We start from the raw sequence: 19,249 nt of genomic DNA, 5'->3' as shown, positions 1-19,249 counted from the left end.
GTGGATAGTCTTTGGCTTCCACAAATCAGGCTTGAGTCCCTCCAGTTGGTGTTCCCTCACAAACCGAACCACGTCTCCGTAGAACCATGGCGTCGTCCAGTTGTAGGGGAAGGAGCTGTCCCACTTGTCCCAGCCTAACCGTCTCCAAAGGGGGAGCAGGAAGAAGCGAGACATGGACCCACCCGCGGAACCTCTCTTGACTCGCAGAGTTCGGCGAACGCAGTCACATACGAAGGAGGATCGCAGGAGGGTGGGGATATCGGGTATGCCCTTCCCACCCTTGCGAGGATCCTTGTACATGATGCTCCGCTTTACTCTGTCCATCTTGGATCCCCAGACAAAACGAAACACCGTCCTGGTAATGGCCCTGCACACGGTGGCAAGGGGGGGCCAGGCCTGGGCCGTGTACTGCAGCACGGGCAGTACCTCGTTACGCAGGACCAGTGCTTTGCCCTCACAGGTGAGGCGTCTGAGGCTCCACAGACCGATCCGTTGGGTGATCTTGGTCAAGCGTTCCTCCCAGGACTTGAGGGCTGCTCCTTCCTTCCCGAACCAGACTCCAAGAACCTTGATGAAATCCGGCTGGATGCTGAAAGGGAAGGGGGCGGAAGAGGCCGGCTGCCAGTCCCCGAAGAGCATGGCTTCCGACTTCCCGCAGTTGACTTTGGCTCCCGAAGCCCGTCCAAAGGTCTCACAGGTCTGGACGAGGGTGTCGACTGAGCGCCGGTCCGCGCAGAAGACGGTCACGTCGTCCATGTAGAGCGAGCACTTGACCTCGAAGCGTTCTGGTCCTGGTGCGGTGATCCCTCTGATCTCTCCATTCCGCCGGATAGCCTCTGCAAAGAGTTCTATAACACAAACAAAAAGAAGAGGTGACAGAGGACAGCCTTGTCTGACCCCTGAGAGGACCGGGAAGGGGTCAGTCTTCCAGCCGTTTACCAACACCGAGCTGTGAATATCAAAATACATTAGTTGGACATACAAGCAAAACATGTTACCCAAACCTAGCCTGTGCAGAGCTTTGCCCAGGAACTCATGGGAAACACGGTCGAAGGCCTTTTCCTGATCCAACGAGATCAGGGCTGCGTGCACCCGGCGGGCTTTGATGTACTCGACCGTGTCCCGCATGAGAGCCAGGCTGTCTGCGATGCGACGTCCGGGGATGCCGCAGGTCTGATCCGGGTGGATGATCCGTCCGATAACAGTCTTCAATCTCGTTGCCATCGTCTTGGCCAGGATCTTGTAGTCGACGTTCAGAAGGGTGATGGGACGCCAATTCTTCAGGTCGCACCTCTCTCCTTTACGCTTGTACAGGATCGTGACCATTCCTTCCCTCAGAGATGGAGGCATTCTGCCCTCCACCACCATCTCCTCATACAGCCCTAACAGGTCCGGACAGATTAGGTCCCCCAGCGCTACATAGAGCTCTGCTGGGAGGCCGTCACTGCCCGGTGTCCTGCCAGAACTAAAGGATTTGGCGGCCGAGAGCAGCTCGTCCACCGTCAGAGGAACATCCATGGCCGCCGCGTCTGCAGGGTCAAGATGGTTAGTGATACCTGACAGGAACTTATCGGCGGCCTCGGGGTCAGTAGTCTTGCGGGCGTAGAGTTCGCTGTAGAAGTCGCTGACGACCTTCATCACGTTCTCTTTCCCGCGTCGCATGCTTCCACTCTCGTCTCGTAGTTCATTCATGGGCGTGTGACCGGCGTGGAGTTTCCTGAAAAAGAACGAGTTACATTTCTCACCCTTCTCCAGGTTCTCCACTTTGGAACGGAAGACAATTCGCTCGGACTCCTCCTCGAAGTGCCTTTTCAGGCTCCTCTTAGTCTCCTCCAGCTCCTCTCTCACGTCCCAGCCGCATCGAAGAAGGTCCTGCAGGGAACGCAGCTCACGCTGGAGTCTCCTGAAGTCCCTCCTCTTCAGACACGCCTGTTGTTGACTCTTTGCCTGAAAGAAGAAACGGAACTCGAGTTTAACGTATTCCCACCAGTCAGAAACAGACTGGAAGCCCGCCTTGTAGGCCCGCCACGTGGAGTAGGCAGCTCTAAGCTCCTCCAGAATCTCACCCTTTTCCAGCAGAGAGCAGTTCAGCTTCCAGGAGCCCGGGCCAATGGGGAAGCCATGGCCCAGCACACCTTGAAAGTGAATGGCTCTGTGGTCAGAGAAGAAGCAGGGGACCATCGAGTGCCCACTCCGCCCAACCGCCCGAGAGGTAAACACAAAGTCAATCCTGGAACGCAGCGAGCCATCGGATCGGCACCATGAATAGTTCACGGATCCGTGTCCGATGGAGCCAACAACGTCCACAAGAGAGGCTTCGGTCACCATCTCAATGAGCAGTTTGGATGTGACGTCCAACTTGGCAGCCGTTCCAGAACTGCGTCCATCCTCCTCAATCGGGCAGTTGAAATCCCCGGCCATCACTACCGTCCTGGCGGTAGCGAGCTGAGGGCGCAGGGCTTGGAGGAGCTCCAGTCGATCGCTCTTCACAGGAGAAGCATACACATTGATGAACCTGACAGGTTCTCCCGCCCAGGTGCCATCCACGAGCAGTAACCTGCCGCAGACGATTTCCTGAACAGAGTCCAATGTGAAGGCGCTTCCCCTGATCAGCACGGCGACCCCCGCGGACCTACAGTCGCCTCCGCCGGACCAGTAGGATGGGCCATGGGTCCACTCCCTGGCCAGATGGTTGAAGGACCTAGAGGAGGGAAGGGAGCATTCCTGCAGGAAAAATACATCACTAGACTGAGTGTTAAGGAACGCAAAAATTGTCTGACGTCGGAACTTGTCTCTGATGCTCCTAACATTAATGGAAAAGATGTTAATGTTAGCAGTCATTGGAGGAAAGAGAAAGTTAGCGCAGGCGGTGTGCCTTAGTTACCACTCCGGTCGGGCGGTTCTTCCTCTTTGGCACCTGCTGGTAAGGGTATCTCCAGCAGACCCTCTTCTTCTAGCTGATCGAGCAGGGATGGTGCCTCAGTGGCTTCCGACTCCTCCATTTCTTCTTCGGCCACAAGGGACTCCACCATCTGCTCCAACACGTCCGGTTCTGGGAGGAGGCCATCCTCCTCTTCCTGGGGTGGATTGGGATCCACAATGAACAGCTTGGAAGGTTCTGCGACAGGACTATCTTCCACCTTCCTTTTCCTTTGGCCTGTACCTGAGGAGACAAGAGCTGGAAAATCCTCCTCGGTGAAAAGTGCAAGAGTGCTGAGGTCCTCTGCTCTCATGGTCTGGGGAGGGAGAGTGGGCTTTGGGGGGGGGGTGAGGAGACCAACTGAGGAGTAGGGAAATGAGGTGGAGGTAGTGGAATCCTCAGTAGGGTTGGCCGGGGGGGGAGGGGTTTGGACAGGGGTGACAGGGGGGGGGGACCAGGGAGGGGGCAACAGTTTTCTTACCCTTTTTCCTGGACTCCGTGGCTGCTGGGGCATCGGCTGGAGCCACGGTCGCCGGGTTCTTGGCCGCCTTGTCCTTGGCCTCTGTGGCCTTGGTCGTAGCTGCCTTGGTCGACGAAGCTGTGACTACCCGATACTGGGTCACCGCGGCAACCCTTGCCCAGGATTTCTCCCGCTGTGGGCAGTCCTTGTAAAGGTGGTCCGCCTGTCCACATAGGTTGCAAGTCTTCTTCTTTGGGCAGTCCTTGGAGCTGTGTCCCGTCACCCGGCAAACCCTGCAGGCGTCCTCCTTGCAGGTCTTCATCGAATGCCCTTTCCCGCCACATTTCCTGCAGTTGTGTGGCATGTCCGGGTAGTAGATGAGACCAAAGGAGTTTCCCAGAGAGAATGTCGGGGGCAGGTGCTGGAGACCATCCTCGGATGCTGGTTCCCTGTAGAGTCGAACGGTTACTGACCACTTACCCGTCCAGAATCCGTTGCCGTTAAGGATGTGGGATGGCTCCCTCACCACTGTGCAGAGACGTCCCAGGAACGTGGAGATGTCTCTTCCTGGGGTGTGCGGGTTCCGCATGGAGACCGTGATCCTCTTCTCATCCCTCTGTATAGGACAGGATCCTAAAAAAGAATGAAAAGGGGAGTCCGGCATCGCTGCGTTCATCGCCTCCCAGTATCTCCTGCAGGCATTCACCGTGGCAAAGGTTACCAGAAAAATGCCAGTCATGAAGGTCTGGACACTCAGGGTTTCCGCCCTGGAGAAGCCCTGATCCAGAATCATCTTCTTGCAGAACACGTCGCTGGACATGTCCGGCAACCTACCATCCACCGCCTTTAGCTTCAGGGCGACCGTCTGCCGCATCCAAGGCTCCAGGGTTGGAGCCTTTTCAGGCGGCGTCCGGGCTCCCTCCGGCTGGCTGGCGTCGGAGGTAGGGGCCTCTTGGGCCGAAGAAGCCTCTGGATGAGCCTTCCTGGAGGTCCCTGGGTCCTGAGCCTTCTTGGCTGCCTTCTCTGGCTTGCTTGCCATGGCTGGTTCCTGCTTGAGTTCCCGGAGCTGGATCTTGGATTCTTCTCCGGGTGTCTTCTCCCGCTGTGTTCCTCCTCGAAGATCCTCTGGTCTCCCCAAGTCTTCTCCGAGCCTTCGTCTTCTTGCTTCTTTCTGCCAAGCTCTTCTTCCGTCCGATCTCCCTCTTCCGGTCTCGGCTGGGCTTCGGAGCTCGTCTCCCTGATCGTATCTCGTCAAGTGTAGCTAGCTCAGTTTGTTCTGATAAGAACAGATACTACACTTGATCTTAGCCAAAAGGCCGAGAAGCGATAACCAGAATTGGTTTGGGCCTCGAGTGGCACCCTGGCCTATGCCGGACACATCTTAGGGAGAGAGAGCGAGAGGGAGACAAACCCACGCCTACACAAGACATTTTGTCACCCAAGCCAACCCTTGAAAAGGCTGCTTTGCAGAGCAAAAACAAGAAGAATGGTGCGTTTTGCAGCCGCCGCCCACTGCAATGAATCTGAATAACTCCTCCTTTAGGGCGCAAGCAACTCCCCTCCCCCTTGCAGTCTTTCCAATTCACGATACAAAAAGACGGACAGGACAGGTTGCCTGACTTTCCGTCACTGCCACCCTTTGCCATCCTTACCCGTAGAAAGCCCTTTCATCATCCCCAAACCCTAATCTTTTCCCTTTCCTTCCCAGCCCCCAAACCCTGCCCTCTGTACCTTTCTCACCACCCGCTTCCCTTCTCCTGTCATCCCCCTACCACCCGGGAAAAAAAGAGATTGCCCCCTCCTTCCACTAGCCCACCCTCCCACCCAAAGAACAACTTCTTCTGCGCAGCTTGTTTTCTAGGCAGCAGCGCTATTGTGATGTCATCGGGGGGCATTGTGACAAGCCGCCAGTGTTCCGTCTCTTCATGTTGTGCACAGTTCAAACGGAAAATACATCAACAGGCAGACTACAGAAAAGCTTACTATCAAAGGTTAGAGGGGGGCTTTCTCAGAGGGCTTTTTACAGTTTTTCTATTCCCAATTAGCCGTTTAAGTGTACTTATTGAAAGTAGTAATTCTTTCATAGGCCGCCCTTTCTTAGTATTTGACGTTCCTTATATTGCGGTATGAGGCTTCGCAGTAGGTTGCAAACATTCATCACCCATGACTGTCCCCAATTGAGCTCAGAAGCTCAATGTCTATCATGACCTCTCTTTTAGAATGTCCAAGAGCAAGCAAACTATTCCTCCAGGAGAGGGCGCCAACAGACTACTAAAGAGATCATCATTACTCAAAGAAAACCCCAAAAACCAATGCATGATAGGAATAAACAGGTAACTTTCTTTGGAGTGGAAGCGGAGAGATCGCACCAGATGCCAATTCTAGATCTTATCACACCTGTGGTCACTGCAGCAGCAGGTGAATCCACTTTGTCCAAAAGGGATCTATTCCATTCAATTGCAAATGATCTAGATAAGACAGAGAACTGCAGCACGGGGACATAGCCGAGTTGGTCAGGTTGAGTGGTGATGAGTTTGCTATTTGGATGAATAAAGAAAGTCAAAAGTGTGAAAGATAAAAAACAAAAGGAGGAAGTGTGAAAAGTGAATGGGCCAAATTGAGGTGCATATGAAGACGTATGCTTTCTTCCAATTCATTAAATCGGGCTAATATGAATCAGGTGAATTGAGTTCTGCTTTTGGAAACTGGGTTAAGAAGGGGTGCACCGTTCCTGGAGGTACTGCAATACCAGGTCAATGCGTGGAGTGGACAGAGCAAGCTCTTTTTCCATCTCCCTGTTCTAAAAATCCATTTAATATATGGTCCCCAGATAGGGGACGTATCAGATATTAAACTGATAAGAACAGATACTACACTTGATCTTAGCCAAAAGGCCGAGAAGCGATAACCAGAATTGGTTTGGGCCTCGAGTGGCACCCTGGCCTATGCCGGACACATCTTAGGGAGAGAGAGCGAGAGGGAGACAAACCCACGCCTACACAAGACATTTTGTCACCCAAGCCAACCCTTGAAAAGGCTGCTTTGCAGAGCAAAAACAAGAAGAATGGTGCGTTTTGCAGCCGCCGCCCACTGCAATGAATCTGAATAACTCCTCCTTTAGGGCGCAAGCAACTCCCCTCCCCCTTGCAGTCTTTCCAATTCACGATACAAAAAGACGGACAGGACAGGTTGCCTGACTTTCCGTCACTGCCACCCTTTGCCATCCTTACCCGTAGAAAGCCCTTTCATCATCCCCAAACCCTAATCTTTTCCCTTTCCTTCCCAGCCCCCAAACCCTGCCCTCTGTACCTTTCTCACCACCCGCTTCCCTTCTCCTGTCATCCCCCTACCACCCGGGAAAAAAAGAGATTGCCCCCTCCTTCCACTAGCCCACCCTCCCACCCAAAGAACAACTTCTTCTGCGCAGCTTGTTTTCTAGGCAGCAGCGCTATTGTGATGTCATCGGGGGGCATTGTGACAAGCCGCCAGTGTTCCGTCTCTTCATGTTGTGCACAGTTCAAACGGAAAATACATCAACAGGCAGACTACAGAAAAGCTTACTATCAAAGGTTAGAGGGGGGCTTTCTCAGAGGGCTTTTTACAGTTTTTCTATTCCCAATTAGCCGTTTAAGTGTACTTATTGAAAGTAGTAATTCTTTCATAGGCCGCCCTTTCTTAGTATTTGACGTTCCTTATATTGCGGTATGAGGCTTCGCAGTAGGTTGCAAACATTCATCACCCATGACTGTCCCCAATTGAGCTCAGAAGCTCAATGTCTATCATGACCTCTCTTTTAGAATGTCCAAGAGCAAGCAAACTATTCCTCCAGGAGAGGGCGCCAACAGACTACTAAAGAGATCATCATTACTCAAAGAAAACCCCAAAAACCAATGCATGATAGGAATAAACAGGTAACTTTCTTTGGAGTGGAAGCGGAGAGATCGCACCAGATGCCAATTCTAGATCTTATCACACCTGTGGTCACTGCAGCAGCAGGTGAATCCACTTTGTCCAAAAGGGATCTATTCCATTCAATTGCAAATGATCTAGATAAGACAGAGAACTGCAGCACGGGGACATAGCCGAGTTGGTCAGGTTGAGTGGTGATGAGTTTGCTATTTGGATGAATAAAGAAAGTCAAAAGTGTGAAAGATAAAAAACAAAAGGAGGAAGTGTGAAAAGTGAATGGGCCAAATTGAGGTGCATATGAAGACGTATGCTTTCTTCCAATTCATTAAATCGGGCTAATATGAATCAGGTGAATTGAGTTCTGCTTTTGGAAACTGGGTTAAGAAGGGGTGCACCGTTCCTGGAGGTACTGCAATACCAGGTCAATGCGTGGAGTGGACAGAGCAAGCTCTTTTTCCATCTCCCTGTTCTAAAAATCCATTTAATATATGGTCCCCAGATAGGGGACGTATCAGATATTAAACTGATAAGAACAGATACTACACTTGATCTTAGCCAAAAGGCCGAGAAGCGATAACCAGAATTGGTTTGGGCCTCGAGTGGCACCCTGGCCTATGCCGGACACATCTTAGGGAGAGAGAGCGAGAGGGAGACAAACCCACGCCTACACAAGACATTTTGTCACCCAAGCCAACCCTTGAAAAGGCTGCTTTGCAGAGCAAAAACAAGAAGAATGGTGCGTTTTGCAGCCGCCGCCCACTGCAATGAATCTGAATAACTCCTCCTTTAGGGCGCAAGCAACTCCCCTCCCCCTTGCAGTCTTTCCAATTCACGATACAAAAAGACGGACAGGACAGGTTGCCTGACTTTCCGTCACTGCCACCCTTTGCCATCCTTACCCGTAGAAAGCCCTTTCATCATCCCCAAACCCTAATCTTTTCCCTTTCCTTCCCAGCCCCCAAACCCTGCCCTCTGTACCTTTCTCACCACCCGCTTCCCTTCTCCTGTCATCCCCCTACCACCCGGGAAAAAAAGAGATTGCCCCCTCCTTCCACTAGCCCACCCTCCCACCCAAAGAACAACTTCTTCTGCGCAGCTTGTTTTCTAGGCAGCAGCGCTATTGTGATGTCATCGGGGGGCATTGTGACAAGCCGCCAGTGTTCCGTCTCTTCATGTTGTGCACAGTTCAAACGGAAAATACATCAACAGGCAGACTACAGAAAAGCTTACTATCAAAGGTTAGAGGGGGGCTTTCTCAGAGGGCTTTTTACAGTTTTTCTATTCCCAATTAGCCGTTTAAGTGTACTTATTGAAAGTAGTAATTCTTTCATAGGCCGCCCTTTCTTAGTATTTGACGTTCCTTATATTGCGGTATGAGGCTTCGCAGTAGGTTGCAAACATTCATCACCCATGACTGTCCCCAATTGAGCTCAGAAGCTCAATGTCTATCATGACCTCTCTTTTAGAATGTCCAAGAGCAAGCAAACTATTCCTCCAGGAGAGGGCGCCAACAGACTACTAAAGAGATCATCATTACTCAAAGAAAACCCCAAAAACCAATGCATGATAGGAATAAACAGGTAACTTTCTTTGGAGTGGAAGCGGAGAGATCGCACCAGATGCCAATTCTAGATCTTATCACACCTGTGGTCACTGCAGCAGCAGGTGAATCCACTTTGTCCAAAAGGGATCTATTCCATTCAATTGCAAATGATCTAGATAAGACAGAGAACTGCAGCACGGGGACATAGCCGAGTTGGTCAGGTTGAGTGGTGATGAGTTTGCTATTTGGATGAATAAAGAAAGTCAAAAGTGTGAAAGATAAAAAACAAAAGGAGGAAGTGTGAAAAGTGAATGGGCCAAATTGAGGTGCATATGAAGACGTATGCTTTCTTCCAATTCATTAAATCGGGCTAATATGAATCAGGTGAATTGAGTTCTGCTTTTGGAAACTGGGTTAAGAAGGGGTGCACCGTTCCTGGAGGTACTGCAATACCAGGTCAATGCGTGGAGTGGACAGAGCAAGCTCTTTTTCCATCTCCCTGTTCTAAAAATCCATTTAATATATGGTCCCCAGATAGGGGACGTATCAGATATTAAACTGATAAGAACAGATACTACACTTGATCTTAGCCAAAAGGCCGAGAAGCGATAACCAGAATTGGTTTGGGCCTCGAGTGGCACCCTGGCCTATGCCGGACACATCTTAGGGAGAGAGAGCGAGAGGGAGACAAACCCACGCCTACACAAGACATTTTGTCACCCAAGCCAACCCTTGAAAAGGCTGCTTTGCAGAGCAAAAACAAGAAGAATGGTGCGTTTTGCAGCCGCCGCCCACTGCAATGAATCTGAATAACTCCTCCTTTAGGGCGCAAGCAACTCCCCTCCCCCTTGCAGTCTTTCCAATTCACGATACAAAAAGACGGACAGGACAGGTTGCCTGACTTTCCGTCACTGCCACCCTTTGCCATCCTTACCCGTAGAAAGCCCTTTCATCATCCCCAAACCCTAATCTTTTCCCTTTCCTTCCCAGCCCCCAAACCCTGCCCTCTGTACCTTTCTCACCACCCGCTTCCCTTCTCCTGTCATCCCCCTACCACCCGGGAAAAAAAGAGATTGCCCCCTCCTTCCACTAGCCCACCCTCCCACCCAAAGAACAACTTCTTCTGCGCAGCTTGTTTTCTAGGCAGCAGCGCTATTGTGATGTCATCGGGGGGCATTGTGACAAGCCGCCAGTGTTCCGTCTCTTCATGTTGTGCACAGTTCAAACGGAAAATACATCAACAGGCAGACTACAGAAAAGCTTACTATCAAAGGTTAGAGGGGGGCTTTCTCAGAGGGCTTTTTACAGTTTTTCTATTCCCAATTAGCCGTTTAAGTGTACTTATTGAAAGTAGTAATTCTTTCATAGGCCGCCCTTTCTTAGTATTTGACGTTCCTTATATTGCGGTATGAGGCTTCGCAGTAGGTTGCAAACATTCATCACCCATGACTGTCCCCAATTGAGCTCAGAAGCTCAATGTCTATCATGACCTCTCTTTTAGAATGTCCAAGAGCAAGCAAACTATTCCTCCAGGAGAGGGCGCCAACAGACTACTAAAGAGATCATCATTACTCAAAGAAAACCCCAAAAACCAATGCATGATAGGAATAAACAGGTAACTTTCTTTGGAGTGGAAGCGGAGAGATCGCACCAGATGCCAATTCTAGATCTTATCACACCTGTGGTCACTGCAGCAGCAGGTGAATCCACTTTGTCCAAAAGGGATCTATTCCATTCAATTGCAAATGATCTAGATAAGACAGAGAACTGCAGCACGGGGACATAGCCGAGTTGGTCAGGTTGAGTGGTGATGAGTTTGCTATTTGGATGAATAAAGAAAGTCAAAAGTGTGAAAGATAAAAAACAAAAGCAGGAAGTGTGAAAAGTGAATGGGCCAAATTGAGGTGCATATGAAGACGTATGCTTTCTTCCAATTCATTAAATCGGGCTAATATGAATCAGGTGAATTGAGTTCTGCTTTTGGAAACTGGGTTAAGAAGGGGTGCACCGTTCCTGGAGGTACTGCAATACCAGGTCAATGCGTGGAGTGGACAGAGCAAGCTCTTTTTCCATCTCCCTGTTCTAAAAATCCATTTAATATATGGTCCCCAGATAGGGGACGTATCAGATATTAAACTGATAAGAACAGATACTACACTTGATCTTAGCCAAAAGGCCGAGAAGCGATAACCAGAATTGGTTTGGGCCTCGAGTGGCACCCTGGCCTATGCCGGACACATCTTAGGGAGAGAGAGCGAGAGGGAGACAAACCCACGCCTACACAAGACATTTTGTCACCCAAGCCAACCCTTGAAAAGGCTGCTTTGCAGAGCAAAAACAAGAAGAATGGTGCGTTTTGCAGCCGCCGCCCACTGCAATGAATCTGAATAACTCCTCCTTTAGGGCGCAAGCAACTCCCCTCCCCCTTGCAGTCTTTCCAATTCACGATACAAAAAGACGGACAGGACAGGTTGCCTGACTTTCCGTCACTGCCACCCTTTGCCATCCTTACCCGTAGAAAGCCCTTTCATCATCCCCAAACCCTAATCTTTTCCCTTTCCTTCCCAGCCCCCAAACCCTGCCCTCTGTACCTTTCTCACCACCCGCTTCCCTTCTCCTGTCATCCCCCTACCACCCGGGAAAAAAAGAGATTGCCCCCTCCTTCCACTAGCCCACCCTCCCACCCAAAGAACAACTTCTTCTGCGCAGCTTGTTTTCTAGGCAGCAGCGCTATTGTGATGTCATCGGGGGGCATTGTGACAAGCCGCCAGTGTTCCGTCTCTTCATGTTGTGCACAGTTCAAACGGAAAATACATCAACAGGCAGACTACAGAAAAGCTTACTATCAAAGGTTAGAGGGGGGCTTTCTCAGAGGGCTTTTTACAGTTTTTCTATTCCCAATTAGCCGTTTAAGTGTACTTATTGAAAGTAGTAATTCTTTCATAGGCCGCCCTTTCTTAGTATTTGACGTTCCTTATATTGCGGTATGAGGCTTCGCAGTAGGTTGCAAACATTCATCACCCATGACTGTCCCCAATTGAGCTCAGAAGCTCAATGTCTATCATGACCTCTCTTTTAGAATGTCCAAGAGCAAGCAAACTATTCCTCCAGGAGAGGGCGCCAACAGACTACTAAAGAGATCATCATTACTCAAAGAAAACCCCAAAAACCAATGCATGATAGGAATAAACAGGTAACTTTCTTTGGAGTGGAAGCGGAGAGATCGCACCAGATGCCAATTCTAGATCTTATCACACCTGTGGTCACTGCAGCAGCAGGTGAATCCACTTTGTCCAAAAGGGATCTATTCCATTCAATTGCAAATGATCTAGATAAGACAGAGAACTGCAGCACGGGGACATAGCCGAGTTGGTCAGGTTGAGTGGTGATGAGTTTGCTATTTGGATGAATAAAGAAAGTCAAAAGTGTGAAAGATAAAAAACAAAAGGAGGAAGTGTGAAAAGTGAATGGGCCAAATTGAGGTGCATATGAAGACGTATGCTTTCTTCCAATTCATTAAATCGGGCTAATATGAATCAGGTGAATTGAGTTCTGCTTTTGGAAACTGGGTTAAGAAGGGGTGCACCGTTCCTGGAGGTACTGCAATACCAGGTCAATGCGTGGAGTGGACAGAGCAAGCTCTTTTTCCATCTCCCTGTTCTAAAAATCCATTTAATATATGGTCCCCAGATAGGGGACGTATCAGATATTAAACTGATAAGAACAGATACTACACTTGATCTTAGCCAAAAGGCCGAGAAGCGATAACCAGAATTGGTTTGGGCCTCGAGTGGCACCCTGGCCTATGCCGGACACATCTTAGGGAGAGAGAGCGAGAGGGAGACAAACCCACGCCTACACAAGACATTTTGTCACCCAAGCCAACCCTTGAAAAGGCTGCTTTGCAGAGCAAAAACAAGAAGAATGGTGCGTTTTGCAGCCGCCGCCCACTGCAATGAATCTGAATAACTCCTCCTTTAGGGCGCAAGCAACTCCCCTCCCCCTTGCAGTCTTTCCAATTCACGATACAAAAAGACGGACAGGACAGGTTGCCTGACTTTCCGTCACTGCCACCCTTTGCCATCCTTACCCGTAGAAAGCCCTTTCATCATCCCCAAACCCTAATCTTTTCCCTTTCCTTCCCAGCCCCCAAACCCTGCCCTCTGTACCTTTCTCACCACCCGCTTCCCTTCTCCTGTCATCCCCCTACCACCCGGGAAAAAAAGAGATTGCCCCCTCCTTCCACTAGCCCACCCTCCCACCCAAAGAACAACTTCTTCTGCGCAGCTTGTTTTCTAGGCAGCAGCGCTATTGTGATGTCATCGGGGGGCATTGTGACAAGCCGCCAGTGTTCCGTCTCTTCATGTTGTGCACAGTTCAAACGGAAAATACATCAACAGGCAGACTACAGAAAAGCTTACTATCAAAGGTTAGAGGGGGGCTTTCTCAGAGGGCTTTTTACAGTTTTTCTATTCCCAATTAGCCGTTTAAGTGTACTTATTGAAAGTAGTAATTCTTTCATAGGCCGCCCTTTCTTAGTATTTGACGTTCCTTATATTGCGGTATGAGGCTTCGCAGTAGGTTGCAAACATTCATCACCCATGACTGTCCCCAATTGAGCTCAGAAGCTCAATGTCTATCATGACCTCTCTTTTAGAATGTCCAAGAGCAAGCAAACTATTCCTCCAGGAGAGGGCGCCAACAGACTACTAAAGAGATCATCATTACTCAAAGAAAACCCCAAAAACCAATGCATGATAGGAATAAACAGGTAACTTTCTTTGGAGTGGAAGCGGAGAGATCGCACCAGATGCCAATTCTAGATCTTATCACACCTGTGGTCACTGCAGCAGCAGGTGAATCCACTTTGTCCAAAAGGGATCTATTCCATTCAATTGCAAATGATCTAGATAAGACAGAGAACTGCAGCACGGGGACATAGCCGAGTTGGTCAGGTTGAGTGGTGATGAGTTTGCTATTTGGATGAATAAAGAAAGTCAAAAGTGTGAAAGATAAAAAACAAAAGGAGGAAGTGTGAAAAGTGAATGGGCCAAATTGAGGTGCATATGAAGACGTATGCTTTCTTCCAATTCATTAAATCGGGCTAATATGAATCAGGTGAATTGAGTTCTGCTTTTGGAAACTGGGTTAAGAAGGGGTGCACCGTTCCTGGAGGTACTGCAATACCAGGTCAATGCGTGGAGTGGACAGAGCAAGCTCTTTTTCCATCTCCCTGTTCTAAAAATCCATTTAATATATGGTCCCCAGATAGGGGACGTATCAGATATTAAACTGATAAGAACAGATACTACACTTGATCTTAGCCAAAAGGCCGAGAAGCGATAACCAGAATTGGTTTGGGCCTCGAGTGGCACCCTGGCCTATGCCGGACACATCTTAGGGAGAGAGAGCGAGAGGGAGACAAACCCACGCCTACACAAGACATTTTGTCACCCAAGCCAACCCTTGAAAAGGCTGCTTTGCAGAGCAAAAACAAGAAGAATGGTGCGTTTTGCAGCCGCCGCCCACTGCAATGAATCTGAATAACTCCTCCTTTAGGGCGCAAGCAACTCCCCTCCCCCTTGCAGTCTTTCCAATTCACGATACAAAAAGACGGACAGGACAGGTTGCCTGACTTTCCGTCACTGCCACCCTTTGCCATCCTTACCCGTAGAAAGCCCTTTCATCATCCCCAAACCCTAATCTTTTCCCTTTCCTTCCCAGCCCCCAAACCCTGCCCTCTGTACCTTTCTCACCACCCGCTTCCCTTCTCCTGTCATCCCCCTACCACCCGGGAAAAAAAGAGATTGCCCCCTCCTTCCACTAGCCCACCCTCCCACCCAAAGAACAACTTCTTCTGCGCAGCTTGTTTTCTAGGCAGCAGCGCTATTGTGATGTCATCGGGGGGCATTGTGACAAGCCGCCAGTGTTCCGTCTCTTCATGTTGTGCACAGTTCAAACGGAAAATACATCAACAGGCAGACTACAGAAAAGCTTACTATCAAAGGTTAGAGGGGGGCTTTCTCAGAGGGCTTTTTACAGTTTTTCTATTCCCAATTAGCCGTTTAAGTGTACTTATTGAAAGTAGTAATTCTTTCATAGGCCGCCCTTTCTTAGTATTTGACGTTCCTTATATTGCGGTATGAGGCTTCGCAGTAGGTTGCAAACATTCATCACCCATGACTGTCCCCAATTGAGCTCAGAAGCTCAATGTCTATCATGACCTCTCTTTTAGAATGTCCAAGAGCAAGCAAACTATTCCTCCAGGAGAGGGCGCCAACAGACTACTAAAGAGATCATCATTACTCAAAGAAAACCCCAAAAACCAATGCATGATAGGAATAAACAGGTAACTTTCTTTGGAGTGGAAGCGGAGAGATCGCACCAGATGCCAATTCTAGATCTTATCACACCTGTGGTCACTGCAGCAGCAGGTGAATCCACTTTGTCCAAAAGGGATCTATTCCATTCAATTGCAAATGATCTAGATAAGACAGAGAACTGCAGCACGGGGACATAGCCGAGTTGGTCAGGTTGAGTGGTGATGAGTTTGCTATTTGGATGAATAAAGAAAGTCAAAAGTGTGAAAGATAAAAAACAAAAGGAGGAAGTGTGAAAAGTGAATGGGCCAAATTGAGGTGCATATGAAGACGTATGCTTTCTTCCAATTCATTAAATCGGGCTAATATGAATCAGGTGAATTGAGTTCTGCTTTTGGAAACTGGGTTAAGAAGGGGTGCACCGTTCCTGGAGGTACTGCAATACCAGGTCAATGCGTGGAGTGGACAGAGCAAGCTCTTTTTCCATCTCCCTGTTCTAAAAATCCATTTAATATATGGTCCCCAGATAGGGGACGTATCAGATATTAAACTGATAAGAACAGATACTACACTTGATCTTAGCCAAAAGGCCGAGAAGCGATAACCAGAATTGGTTTGGGCCTCGAGTGGCACCCTGGCCTATGCCGGACACATCTTAGGGAGAGAGAGCGAGAGGGAGACAAACCCACGCCTACACAAGACATTTTGTCACCCAAGCCAACCCTTGAAAAGGCTGCTTTGCAGAGCAAAAACAAGAAGAATGGTGCGTTTTGCAGCCGCCGCCCACTGCAATGAATCTGAATAACTCCTCCTTTAGGGCGCAAGCAACTCCCCTCCCCCTTGCAGTCTTTCCAATTCACGATACAAAAAGACGGACAGGACAGGTTGCCTGACTTTCCGTCACTGCCACCCTTTGCCATCCTTACCCGTAGAAAGCCCTTTCATCATCCCCAAACCCTAATCTTTTCCCTTTCCTTCCCAGCCCCCAAACCCTGCCCTCTGTACCTTTCTCACCACCCGCTTCCCTTCTCCTGTCATCCCCCTACCACCCGGGAAAAAAAGAGATTGCCCCCTCCTTCCACTAGCCCACCCTCCCACCCAAAGAACAACTTCTTCTGCGCAGCTTGTTTTCTAGGCAGCAGCGCTATTGTGATGTCATCGGGGGGCATTGTGACAAGCCGCCAGTGTTCCGTCTCTTCATGTTGTGCACAGTTCAAACGGAAAATACATCAACAGGCAGACTACAGAAAAGCTTACTATCAAAGGTTAGAGGGGGGCTTTCTCAGAGGGCTTTTTACAGTTTTTCTATTCCCAATTAGCCGTTTAAGTGTACTTATTGAAAGTAGTAATTCTTTCATAGGCCGCCCTTTCTTAGTATTTGACGTTCCTTATATTGCGGTATGAGGCTTCGCAGTAGGTTGCAAACATTCATCACCCATGACTGTCCCCAATTGAGCTCAGAAGCTCAATGTCTATCATGACCTCTCTTTTAGAATGTCCAAGAGCAAGCAAACTATTCCTCCAGGAGAGGGCGCCAACAGACTACTAAAGAGATCATCATTACTCAAAGAAAACCCCAAAAACCAATGCATGATAGGAATAAACAGGTAACTTTCTTTGGAGTGGAAGCGGAGAGATCGCACCAGATGCCAATTCTAGATCTTATCACACCTGTGGTCACTGCAGCAGCAGGTGAATCCACTTTGTCCAAAAGGGATCTATTCCATTCAATTGCAAATGATCTAGATAAGACAGAGAACTGCAGCACGGGGACATAGCCGAGTTGGTCAGGTTGAGTGGTGATGAGTTTGCTATTTGGATGAATAAAGAAAGTCAAAAGTGTGAAAGATAAAAAACAAAAGGAGGAAGTGTGAAAAGTGAATGGGCCAAATTGAGGTGCATATGAAGACGTAGGCTTTCTTCCAATTCATTAAATCGGGCTAATATGAATCAGGTGAATTGAGTTCTGCTTTTGGAAACTGGGTTAAGAAGGGGTGCACCGTTCCTGGAGGTACTGCAATACCAGGTCAATGCGTGGAGTGGACAGAGCAAGCTCTTTTTCCATCTCCCTGTTCTAAAAATCCATTTAATATATGGTCCCCAGATAGGGGACGTATCAGATATTAAACTGATAAGAACAGATTTTTGATTTAATGAAGCTTTCCAAAGCACCGCAAAAATGCATGACCGAAGTCACACCAAAAACAGTGCAAAGGCTAGGATTCGTGTGGACCCCTCCGTGAGAAGAGGATCCCCAAAAATCAACCCCGTCCCTCCGAGCCAGAAGGCCACAGCGAGGGTCAGGGATCTTCGGTGCTCCCCCAAGCCGAAGCCTGGTTGAGCCTTGTTGTTGCTCCCAGCGTCCACCGAGGCATCTTACCCAAGTGGAGTAGGGAGCTACTAGTCGTTGGTTTCGCAGCCGAGACTGCCCGGACCGTCAACCGGTGTTGGTTTCTCAGCCCAAGGCTGACCGGACCTCCAACCGGGTGTTGGTTTCTCAGCCCAAGGCTGACCGGACCTCCAACCGGGTGTTGGTTTCTCAGCCCAAGGCTAACCGGACCTCCAACCGGGTGTTGGTTTCTCAGCCAAAGCTGACCCGGACCTCCAACCGGGTGTTGGTTTCTCAGCCCAAAGCTGACCGGACCTCCGACCGGGATTATAAAAATTTCCCTTCTTAGCCAGAAGGCCGGGATAGGGCAATATGCTTGGAAAGTATGAATAGGCAAGGCGCGGCGTGCGACAGAGTCTGAGGCTTACCAGGGTCCCAACCTAGCAAGTTCAGACTCCCTCCAGGGTGTCCATTCCTGGGGCACATTGCACCATAACCCCCACACTTACTCAGTCTAATAGCCTCGATCCTGGTAGGGCCATGGTTTCCTCTAGATGGATATACTATCCTCCCAAAGTACTAACAAGCGCATCCTTCCAGTGTGCATTGCATCATTGTACTAAGGTGGCCGGAGCCTTAAACCACCTTTTCGAACGATACTACACTTGATCTTAGCCAAAAGGCCGAGAAGCGATAACCAGAATTGGTTTGGGCCTCGAGTGGCACCCTGGCCTATGCCGGACACATCTTAGGGAGAGAGAGCGAGAGGGAGACAAACCCACGCCTACACAAGACATTTTGTCACCCAAGCCAACCCTTGAAAAGGCTGCTTTGCAGAGCAAAAACAAGAAGAATGGTGCGTTTTGCAGCCGCCGCCCACTGCAATGAATCTGAATAACTCCTCCTTTAGGGCGCAAGCAACTCCCCTCCCCCTTGCAGTCTTTCCAATTCACGATACAAAAAGACGGACAGGACAGGTTGCCTGACTTTCCGTCACTGCCACCCTTTGCCATCCTTACCCGTAGAAAGCCCTTTCATCATCCCCAAACCCTAATCTTTTCCCTTTCCTTCCCAGCCCCCAAACCCTGCCCTCTGTACCTTTCTCACCACCCGCTTCCCTTCTCCTGTCATCCCCCTACCACCCGGGAAAAAAAGAGATTGCCCCCTCCTTCCACTAGCCCACCCTCCCACCCAAAGAACAACTTCTTCTGCGCAGCTTGTTTTCTAGGCAGCAGCGCTATTGTGATGTCATCGGGGGGCATTGTGACAAGCCGCCAGTGTTCCGTCTCTTCATGTTGTGCACAGTTCAAACGGAAAATACATCAACAGGCAGACTACAGAAAAGCTTACTATCAAAGGTTAGAGGGGGGCTTTCTCAGAGGGCTTTTTACAGTTTTTCTATTCCCAATTAGCCGTTTAAGTGTACTTATTGAAAGTAGTAATTCTTTCATAGGCCGCCCTTTCTTAGTATTTGACGTTCCTTATATTGCGGTATGAGGCTTCGCAGTAGGTTGCAAACATTCATCACCCATGACTGTCCCCAATTGAGCTCAGAAGCTCAATGTCTATCATGACCTCTCTTTTAGAATGTCCAAGAGCAAGCAAACTATTCCTCCAGGAGAGGGCGCCAACAGACTACTAAAGAGATCATCATTACTCAAAGAAAACCCCAAAAACCAATGCATGATAGGAATAAACAGGTAACTTTCTTTGGAGTGGAAGCGGAGAGATCGCACCAGATGCCAATTCTAGATCTTATCACACCTGT

At 49.3% G+C, this 19,249-nt stretch overlaps 8 non-coding genes and 2 pseudogenes across 8 annotated transcripts; all 10 read right to left on the bottom strand.

Annotated features, from left to right (window-relative positions):
• Positions 1 to 4,618: 4,618 nt before the first annotated feature.
• On the bottom strand, positions 4,619 to 4,708 carry LOC142277921 (U2 spliceosomal RNA; annotated as a pseudogene).
• A 1,387-nt stretch (positions 4,709 to 6,095) lies between these two features.
• LOC142277912 (U2 spliceosomal RNA) lies at positions 6,096 to 6,286 on the bottom strand. The gene has a single exon (XR_012740999.1). It is a non-coding gene; the product is annotated as a U2 spliceosomal RNA (small nuclear RNA).
• Positions 6,287 to 7,673: 1,387 nt separating this feature from the next.
• LOC142277911 (U2 spliceosomal RNA) lies at positions 7,674 to 7,864 on the bottom strand. Its single transcript, XR_012740998.1, has one exon. It is a non-coding gene; the product is annotated as a U2 spliceosomal RNA (small nuclear RNA).
• Positions 7,865 to 9,251: 1,387 nt separating this feature from the next.
• On the bottom strand, positions 9,252 to 9,442 carry LOC142277910 (U2 spliceosomal RNA). Its single transcript, XR_012740997.1, has one exon. It is a non-coding gene; the product is annotated as a U2 spliceosomal RNA (small nuclear RNA).
• Positions 9,443 to 10,829: 1,387 nt separating this feature from the next.
• Positions 10,830 to 11,020, bottom strand: LOC142277909 (U2 spliceosomal RNA). Its single transcript, XR_012740996.1, has one exon. It is a non-coding gene; the product is annotated as a U2 spliceosomal RNA (small nuclear RNA).
• A 1,387-nt stretch (positions 11,021 to 12,407) lies between these two features.
• On the bottom strand, positions 12,408 to 12,598 carry LOC142277907 (U2 spliceosomal RNA). Its single transcript, XR_012740994.1, has one exon. It is a non-coding gene; the product is annotated as a U2 spliceosomal RNA (small nuclear RNA).
• A 1,387-nt stretch (positions 12,599 to 13,985) lies between these two features.
• LOC142277905 (U2 spliceosomal RNA) lies at positions 13,986 to 14,176 on the bottom strand. Its single transcript, XR_012740993.1, has one exon. It is a non-coding gene; the product is annotated as a U2 spliceosomal RNA (small nuclear RNA).
• Positions 14,177 to 15,563: 1,387 nt separating this feature from the next.
• Positions 15,564 to 15,754, bottom strand: LOC142277904 (U2 spliceosomal RNA). The gene has a single exon (XR_012740992.1). It is a non-coding gene; the product is annotated as a U2 spliceosomal RNA (small nuclear RNA).
• A 1,387-nt stretch (positions 15,755 to 17,141) lies between these two features.
• Positions 17,142 to 17,337, bottom strand: LOC142277916 (U2 spliceosomal RNA). The gene has a single exon (XR_012741002.1). It is a non-coding gene; the product is annotated as a U2 spliceosomal RNA (small nuclear RNA).
• Positions 17,338 to 18,100: 763 nt separating this feature from the next.
• LOC142277922 (U2 spliceosomal RNA) lies at positions 18,101 to 18,176 on the bottom strand (annotated as a pseudogene).
• Positions 18,177 to 19,249: the final 1,073 nt, after the last annotated feature.

This window comes from Anomaloglossus baeobatrachus, unplaced genomic scaffold (assembly GCF_048569485.1).
Source record: "Anomaloglossus baeobatrachus isolate aAnoBae1 unplaced genomic scaffold, aAnoBae1.hap1 Scaffold_4134, whole genome shotgun sequence".
Taxonomy (NCBI): Eukaryota; Metazoa; Chordata; class Amphibia; order Anura; family Aromobatidae; genus Anomaloglossus; species Anomaloglossus baeobatrachus.
The sequence above is the reverse complement of the archived record's forward strand: the minus strand, read 5'-3'. Positions and strand labels throughout refer to the sequence as shown.